Genomic DNA, 9,932 nt, shown 5'->3' on the forward strand with positions numbered 1-9,932 from the left:
ATGTTTAAATATGTGGTAAAAAACTGCTAAAGAATGCGATTATCACTTAACAAGCGTTTATTATGGTTAAACCACAAATAACTAGAATGTGAACATACAGAGTGGGGCCTGTAACAAAGGCGAAGAATTGAACTGTAGGCTATTCTCCTTATACTGATCAACATTTGTTCAGTGACTTTAAAAAATTATGAAGTCTTTAAATTTTTAATTTTTCATACAAAATAAATATTAGCTTCAATGTACGCCATTATTGTTGTCATTGACGTTGTCTGTCATACTTTAGACTTAACAGAATTCGCAATACATTACCTCTTAGAAAAAACTTTCAAGGGTAATAAAAATCAAAATACAAGTTATTTTTAAAAGTCGCCGAACAAATGTTGATCAATATAAGGAGAATAGCCTAGAGTTCAATTTTTCGCCTTTGTTACAGGCCCCACTCTGTATAGTGTCTTAAAACGTTATTTTAATGAATATACATAAAATACTAGCTTTTTCCCGCGGTTTCGCTCGCGTAAAAATCTAAAAATGGGGAATGCTTCATACAAACTTCCATCCCCCATTTTAGGGAAGTGGGAGGTTGGAAAGAGACGAAAAGTAGCCTATGTCACTCTCCATCCCTTCAAATACTTCCACTTTAAAAATCATGTCAATTTGTTGCACCGTTTTGCCATGAAAGACGGATAAACAAATAGACACATTGTACACACTTTCCCATTTATAATATTAATTAATAATAAAATATGTATTAGTGACCTAAGACCGATGGTTGCAAGTGCAAACTAAGATTTTAATCAGCATATTTTTTCGTAATTTCTGTGTAACTGAGATGTGTTAGTAGTTTGAATACTCGTAAGAAGTGCTTATAGAGCAAATTATTATGAGGTAATATTTTTAGCCTAGTGAGCTAGGTGATTTTAGCTATTAATAGGTTCTCAAATTACCTATGCTTATTGCTATGTAATTTAGAAATATCAACGTTTATGTAGTTGAGGACAGTCGAAGTGATTTTTAGATTGTGTATCTAATGACAAATCAAATCAAATGATGTGTGGTGACGGGTTAAGAATTTCACCACCCCCTTTCTTCCCGTGGGTGTCGTAGAAGGCGACTGTGGGATATGGGTTAAATTGTGGCGTAGGCGAGAGGCTGGCAACCTGAGTTTCGTTTTCTTTCAACCCCTTATTTTTTAGCCTACCCCTTTATGGGATACAGGCGTGATTGTATGTATGTATCTAATGATATCAATTTTTTTAACTTTTTGCTGAGCTCGCTCCTCCGTTATTTTACGATTTCGTTAATCTTATGTTTTTTTTATCGAAATAACTTACATTGAAAACAAAATGTTAACTTAAAATGCTGAACTTACAGTTATATTGAGCGTTTCTAAGATTAAAACAACGTTTTGCTCTCCCACTACACGCTGCGCCTTACTGACGTCCAACACGCGTTTGTGTCCATACTCTGAAGATATTACGGCATTCAACCCTTCCACCTTATACACTACTCCTTTTCTATTAGATTTACAATGACTCTTCTTGATAGAACACGCAATGTATAACGAACTCAAATTAATCAGTTTGACCGCACGAGAATCATAATACCGTAAACGACTTTTCAGCTCTTTGTTCGTATGAATTTTATACCGCGTTTCATTTGGTTGATTTTCTTTTGTTTTCGAGAAGGTTCTTAAGACTTTTTGTTGGATGATGTGTTTAGTTAGTAGTGAGAGTTGGCGGTAGTCCAAATAGGAACAAAACAGAAGGCAAGGTCGCGACGACAGTGTAAATACGACAAATTAATATTGTGAAGTACATTGTACCCTTCGATATAAATAAAGCTGATTGCCCTTAGAAGGTTCCTGCGGTATTAGTGATTATAACGTTCTGTTTTGTAGTTTTACCACAGAATATATAATAGTACAAGTACAGAAGGCCCACTGCTTTGATGTTCAAGAAATGCCGTCTTTTTAAATGCCTACACAATTCTAACAAAGAAACGAGCCGCACGTGCGCAGCGTCGGACGATAGGGTTGCCTGTGGATTAAAAAGAATTAATACTCAGATAAAATGTTATACTATTATGCCTTGGGTACTTTTTAGATACAGTATATACAGTATTTATATATTTTTGTTTGGGCCCCAACATCACAAGCCTTATTGAATTTTTCCGTGGGACTTAATCATTTGTAGATCTGTGTAAGATTGTCCTATTTTATCCATGATGTCTATTTAACTAATATAAGCATTATTAGCCATTCCACATGCGGACATAACATATGAACCTTAAAAAAAATTCGCGACGTAAAGCAACAATAGAAAGTGTGAACGTGCGTTCCGTGAGAACGCGCGCCAACCCTGATTAGGCCGCGAACTCGCGGCCGCCGGCATGTAAATACTTGTAGCGCGGCGATAGAATCGCGGAGTGAGCCGCCCCTGGTTTTACTGAAAAGTTTGATTTATGTCCACCATCCATCCTCCATCCTCCTTGCGTTATCTCATGGGAGCCTGGGGTCCGCTTTGACAACTAACCCCAAGATTTCGCGTAGGCTTTAGTTTTACGAAAGCGACTATACCATCACACCTTCCAACCCGAAGGGTAACTAGGCCTTATTGGAATTAGTCCGGTTTCCTCACGATGTTTTCCTTCACCGAAAAACGACTGGCAAATATCAAATGAGATTTCGCACCTAAGTTCAGAAAAACCGGCCAAGAGCGTGTCGGGCCACGCTCAGTGTAGGGTTCCGTAGTTTTCCGTATTTTTCTCAAAAACTACTGAACCTATCAAGTTCAAAACAATTTTCCTAGAAAGTTTTTATAATGTTCTACTATTGTGATTTTTTTCATATTTTTTGAACATAGGGTTCAAAAGTTAGAGGGGGGGGGGACGCACTTTTTTCCTTTAGAAGCGATTATTTCTAAAACTATTAATATTATCAAAAAACGATCTTAGTAAACCCGGCGAAACTATAAGGGTTCCTAGTTGACTACGGAACCCTAAAAACTCATTGGTTCGAAAGTCGCACGCTCTTAGTGCTAGGCCCGCAGCGCATTTGAAGTATATTTTATTATAGCAGTTATATTTATATAGGTCTACATATGCAGTAACAAAGAACTAATGGGCAGCTGGGGATGTGAATGTATGGCTATTCGCACTTCGCACGTAACATAAAAATAGCCAGGGTTACCTAGCCCACGTCTCCCTTTATCCCACAGAGACAGACTCTATTTGAGCATTTCTTTTTTTTTTGCCACTTTTATGAAGTGTGATATTTTTGAAAAAAATATGCTATTTCTACTCAGAATTACTAGCCTTTTCAATCCTAGTAGTTAAAAAAATTGTCCCATACGATTTTTTCATATTTTGTTACCATTTTCCGTACATGTTGTATGGGGTAACAAAAGAGGAAAGTAAAAAAATGTATGGAAATTCTGGGACACTTTTTGTCTCCCAGTGAGATTGAAAGTACTCGTGATTCTGAGTACAATTGACCTAAAATTCCCTAAAACAATAAAAAAAAATATTGGCAAAAAAAAAAAAAAAAATGCTCATTTACATCAGCGTTTAGCGTCAACGATAGTGGCTTGGGCTTCGCCAAATGCACAAACGCCTACATTGTCATAGCTGGGCATTTTCGCGAAAAAAGATTCAAAAACTTTTTTTCCAAAATAGGTATGTAGGTGAATTTAATGTTTTTCCTACTCAGAATCAAGAGCCCATTCTATCCTACTAGGCGGAAAAAAGCGTCCCAAATATTTTTTTCCCCTCACTAGCTCGGAAACACGTGTTTTGTTTGTCCTTTAATACCAGCGGGTAAAAACGCATTTTATCCACTAGTGGGTAAAGTTAATTTGACCTTGAATAAAGTCAAATTAACTGCTTTAAAATTGATAAAAGTAGGTGAATCTAGTAATAATGATGATTTACCACCTGTGCACTGTGGAACTACTGGAAGCAGTTATAAACGCATTTTTTGCGTTGTAGTTTCTTCGCTATAGTGAGGGGAAAAGTTTTGTGTTACACTCGGGTGCAAATGTATTTTACTTCCCTTGTGTTAAAAAACTCGCAAGTTCAGGATTCTATTCTCGAACCTCGAATTTAACTATAGAATCCTTTCACTTGCTCGTTTTGAAAACGCACGTTGCTCGTTTCCACACTCGGCGTTATAATACAACTTTGCCCCCTGTATAACAAATATCTAACTATTTCCACTTCGTTACTATTTTTCAAACATTTTGTACAGCGGTTACAAAGTGGAAAGTATGCAAAACAATAGAAAATTTTGGGAACATTTTTTTGTCTCTCGTTTTTTATCATAGACCGAAAGGGCTCGTGACTCTGAGTAGGAAAAACATAAAATTTGCCAGCCTTAAAAAAATGTGATTCATCTCGCGAAAATGCCCCTAGCTGTGTCTATCTCTCTTCTGCATTGGTGCGACAGAGCCAGATTGCGTTTTGATCGGCGTCCAGCGTCAACGGTTGCCATTTCTGCTAGCTAGGCCGACAGGGTGCTCAATTCCTTAGGACACCTTCCACCCCCCGCTTACCTCAAGGTTAGTGGGCTGTCAACTGTCTAATTCCAAACAAAATGGTGGGTTAACCTCGGGTTAACCCTCCCATTTTCGGTGGTGTAAGTGACCCACGTGACCCTTAGTGCGTTTTCACATTATCCGATCCGATGTCGGATGTCGGAAGGATTTCAAGCCAAAAATCAAAGATGGCGGCCTCAATGTATGGGATATCGGTCCTGCTCCGTAGCGTATGATCTCGATCGTGCGTATAGTTTTATCTTAAGTACCTTTCATTCGTATTATTCTTTCATATTAATCAAAAACGATTTAATACGGGACTGACATAGCCTATACAAAAAAATATTTATTTATTATTATTTATTATTTATATTTATTTATACATGGGCATTTTAGGCTTAAAACTAGATTAACAAGTAGAATATTGGACCTTGTGTTTGATGAACCATAACTGAAATAACATTATGCAAATCAAGTCTGGGTTCAAGTTCTGTTGATTTAAGGGATTGTTGTTGAGACCTTCAAATTGAATGTTGATGGAATCGTAATATTTGAATGTTGTGATTTAATTTGTGGAGATAATACTGTTTGTGATTTTTTTGGTTTTAGAATTGGGGACCAGAAAATACTCAATATATGTATCGAATATACTTATTACGGATGAAAACGACAGTTTTAGATTAATTAGTTTCGATTTGCCACATGTCAGTATTTAGCAAATTCTGGCTGGGAAAAAACTGCTACAAGTATATCTGCAGGCGTTTACAAAAACTATTCTTTATTTATTGTATACTAGCTTTTGCCCGCGGCTTCGCTCGCGTTAGAAAGAGACAAAAAGTAGCTTTTTAACCGTCGCCTCATATCTCTCAAGTCAAGAAGGACGGTTATCAAGTTGTCTGTATGTATTTTTTTTTAATGTTTGTTCCTCCATATCTCCGTCGTTACTGGACCGATTTTGAAATTTTTTTTTTATGGAATGTATATGCATACAGATTGGTCTCATTTTTCTCAGAACCCAGTTCTGATGATGGGATCCTGGAGAAATCGAGGGAACTCCTCGAATCTGAAAGGCATATATATGGTGATTTTTGTGTTTTTAAAGGAACAGCATGCATTTAGGTACGGAACAGTGACATTTCGTGCAGTAGAACTGCTGATGATGGCCAGAACGGAACTCTTCAAATCTGAACGGCACGCTTATAGTGACTTTGCTATTTTTATAAGAACAGCGTGCACTTTCGTCCAGAACAGTGACATTTGGTGCAGTGGAATTGCTGATGATGGTCAGAACCGAACTCCTCAAATCTGAACGGCACGCTTATAGTGACTTCGGTATTTTTATAAGAACAGCATGCACTTACGTCCAGAACAGTGACATTTGGTGCAGTGGAACTGCTGATGATGGCCAGAACCAAACTCCTCAAATCTGAACGGCACGCTTATAGTGACTTTGCCATTTTTATAAGAACAGCATGCGCTTACGTCTAGAACAGTGACATTTGGTACAGTGGAACTGCTGATGATGGTCAGAACCGAACTCCTCAAATCTGAACGGCACGCTTATAGTGACTTCGGTATTTTTATAAGAACAGCATGCACTTACGTTCAGAACAGTGACATTTGGTGCAGTGGAACTGTTGATGATAGTCAGAAGTGTCAGAACCGAACTCCTCAAATCTGAACGGCACACTCATAGTGACTTTGGTATTTTTGTAAGAAAAGCATGCATTTAAGTTCAGAACAGTGACATTTATTTAGTTATGTTTGTTAAGCATATTGAGTTTTCAAGTCAAAGTTTGTCAAGCTTCGATTTCTTATAATATAATCGGATTCATGAGGAATTGAGGAAACTCCTCAAACCTTAACGTTATACGTATATTCATTTGTGTTGTCATCTAATAATTAAAGCATTAAAAGCAGTTTTAAAAAAATACTTACACATTTCTACATAATCCAACATTCGCAAGTAGCTTTCACCAGAACCCGAAAGGCGACGGTTTTTTTTTCTTAAAAATTATTATACTTTGCAAGCGTTTTGATTTTATGAAGTTAAATATAAAGAATCTCAAAAGTAATGTGCCTGAAAATGGTCTCTAAACCGACAGAGTTCAGATTGTTTATATGGAAATTAAGTCGGATAGCACGGCAAATGGTTTTACCGATCAAAAGATAAAGATAAATTATTTGTTATACAAGGGGGCAAAGTTGTATTTTAACACACGAGAAGTAATAGTTATTTGTTATACAAGGGGGCAAAGTTGTATTTTAACGCCGAGTGTTGAATTGAAAAACGAGCAAGCGAAAGGATTCTATAGTTGAACCACGAGCGAAGCGAGTGGTTCGAGAATAGAATCCTGAACTTGCGAGTTTTTTAACACACGAGAAGTAAAATACATTTGCACCCGAGTGTAACACAAAACTTTTCCCCTCACTATAGCGAGGAAACTACAACGCAAAAAATGCGTTTATCACTGCTTCCAGTAGTTCCACAGGTGGTAAATCATCTTTATTACTAGATTCACCTACTTTTATCAATTTTAAAGCAGTTAATTTGACTTTATTCAAGGTCAAATTACTTTACCCACTAGTGGATAAAATGCGTTTTTACCCGCTGGTATTAAAGGACAAAACACGTGTTTCTGAGCTAGTGAGGGGAAAAATACATTTGCACCCGAGTATAACAAAAAACTTTTCCCCTCACTATAGCGAGGAAATTACAACGCAAAAAATTCGTTTATCACTGCTTCCAGTATTTCCACAGGTGATAAATCATCTTTATTACTAGATTCACCTACTTTTATCAATTTTAAAGCAGTTAATTTCACTTTATTCAAGGTCAAATTACTTTACCCACTAGTGGATAAAATGCGTTTTTACCCGCTGGTATTAAAGGACAAAACACGTGTTTCCGAGCTAGTGAGGGGAAAAATAAATAAATATTATAAGGACATTCTTACACAGATTGCTTGAGTCCCACGGTAAGCTCAAGAAGGCTTGTGTTGCAGCTTGCAGCATAGATTAAATATAAGAAGATCATACTATCCCCTACATTAAAATGCGACCACCTAAGAACGCGCATACACTACACCACACATAGATGGCGTCACAAAAAGATGTCTTGTTGCCATCGATTATTTGTAGATAGGCGTTAAGTGTCACTTTCGAGCCACAAATCTATGTCAAAAGTGACACTAAACGCCGTGTAATCGAAAGCTACAAGACATTTTACCTTAAGCTACAAGACCTTACCGGGATTCGAACCCGGGACCGCGGCGTAGCAGGCAGGGTCACTACGCGCTAGCGGTAGCTGTAGGCCAGACTGTGATTCTATTGTCTAATGGTGCTACCACACTGGGTGACATAAATGTTATATAAAACTGTGTGACAAGGACAGCGTAATGTCAATGCCATCGCGCTGCCCTTGTCACACAATGTTATATAACATTTATAACAGCCAGTCAGTGTGGGAGCAACATAAGCAAGGCTGACAACAATTTGACTGCAATACCCTATAGATAGCACAGTTAGTTCAGCAATGGGATTCCGCTTAGTGTACTACCTGCCTATATAATAACCTTTTATGGACCAGGCTCAATACAAAGCTACTTTAAAAATAAACTACCTACTTATTAGTATTACATTTAGTTCCTGTCTATAATAAATAAAAGTAAAAGTCATTTAGTATAATAGGAATTGTCTCTAAAATCATCCTGTATTGTGTGCGTTATGACATGGTCATCAATCTGCTCCCAATTTTTAAGTTGCTATCCTAATCAGTACATCCTTAATTCCTCCTGATGAGTTAACCGCCTCGTCCCAAAAACACGGGTGGCCATTTGGGAGACTGGGTTCCTCATCCGGTCATCCCAGATCAAGGAGTGAACTGGCTTGATTAAGATTAAGAATAAATGTGAACGGGACTTTGTCGATTGCTATAAAGCCGCTTTGTCAGTTTATTCATATAACAACAAGTAAATCTCGCCTTAATGGTAACCGACAATGTGGGACGTTTTACTAAACACACTCACAAAATGGTCTGAGTTTAGAGATGGTCCCAGATACGGTGGCAACGATTTTGACTCGCCTGTACAAATGTTACTGTAAACTTCTATGAAACCATGACGTTTACTTGACTCTTGTATAGGGGCTATCAAAAGCGTCGGACTCAAAAAAAAAAATGCATTTATTTCAGACAAACAAGGTCCATATTTTGTTAGTATAACTTAACCTAAAACATAAAACTATGGTTAACTTAAAAATAATCTTAAATAACTAACTTAGGTACTAGAGATAAGTGAAGAGAGGACCAGTGCTTGATGAGGCCACTGTCCCATCTCTCAGCAACTACGCTCAGGAGGCTGTATAAATAGCTGAGGCTGTAGGCAAATTTTTTGAAGAATTAGTATGGGGGTACCGCAAGGAAGTATGTTTGGTCCGCTATTGTTCATATCATGCGGGTGTATGTGCGTGTGAAAATGCATGTATTTCAATGATCAATTGATTTCAAGTTAATAGATATATAAATATAAGTTAAATCTAAAATAGTTCCTTGAAGCATTCTACCAAGGATGTTGGCGACATTTCCTCACTGTATCGCACCTTTTATTTTGCGAGGAGTACCTCCGCCTTACAGAAGACCGCAGCCAAATAGCACTAGACCCTACTCATAGTGTTGTGTTCCTGTCGGTGAGTAAGGCTGCCAGAGCTCAACGAGGGTGCGGTGTGCTGATGACGGGAGGACTTACGGAACTAACTTGTACCGTTTATTGTCCTTTGAGTCGTCGGCAACCCGAACCCTCCTTAGAACTTGTACACTCCTTTTTACTGTGTACTTAACACAGCAAAAGGGAATGTACAAGTTTCTAATGGGGTGGCAACGCGCATGTGACACTGTTTGAGTTGCAGGCGTCCATAGGTTACGGTGACCGCTTTACATCAGGCGGGCCGTATACTTGTTTGCCACCGACGTAGTATAAAAAAAAAAAGTCGCTAGTTCTTCGGTCACCAGAGGATTCGCGACAAACCTATGTTTATTTCATGACTAACTAAAGTAGGTAAAGGTCGTCACTGTCTAAGATCAATAAGTAATCTATCTACATTATTGCTATCGCCTGATAGTCCGGAATTAAAATAAATCCTGGCATTGCCTTCACTTAGCCGTGACCTAAGTTTACTAAACCAGGACAAAGTGCCAAGAACATCCAACTTAGTATATACAATATTTTGCAAGATCCAATGGGTCTTAAATCCAAAGCAATCTAAGGGGCCAGCCGGTCACATGGCTAATGGGTACCTATTTTTAGTTTTTGCTCCCTCCTCCAAAAAGTCTAATTTTCGGTGCCGCTTAAATCTGACCAGAGTACATAGCCGAATGGCATAAACGCTCACGAAACGAAACGCTCG

This window comes from Leguminivora glycinivorella, chromosome 2 (assembly GCF_023078275.1).
Source record: "Leguminivora glycinivorella isolate SPB_JAAS2020 chromosome 2, LegGlyc_1.1, whole genome shotgun sequence".
Classification (NCBI taxonomy): Eukaryota; Metazoa; Arthropoda; class Insecta; order Lepidoptera; family Tortricidae; genus Leguminivora; species Leguminivora glycinivorella.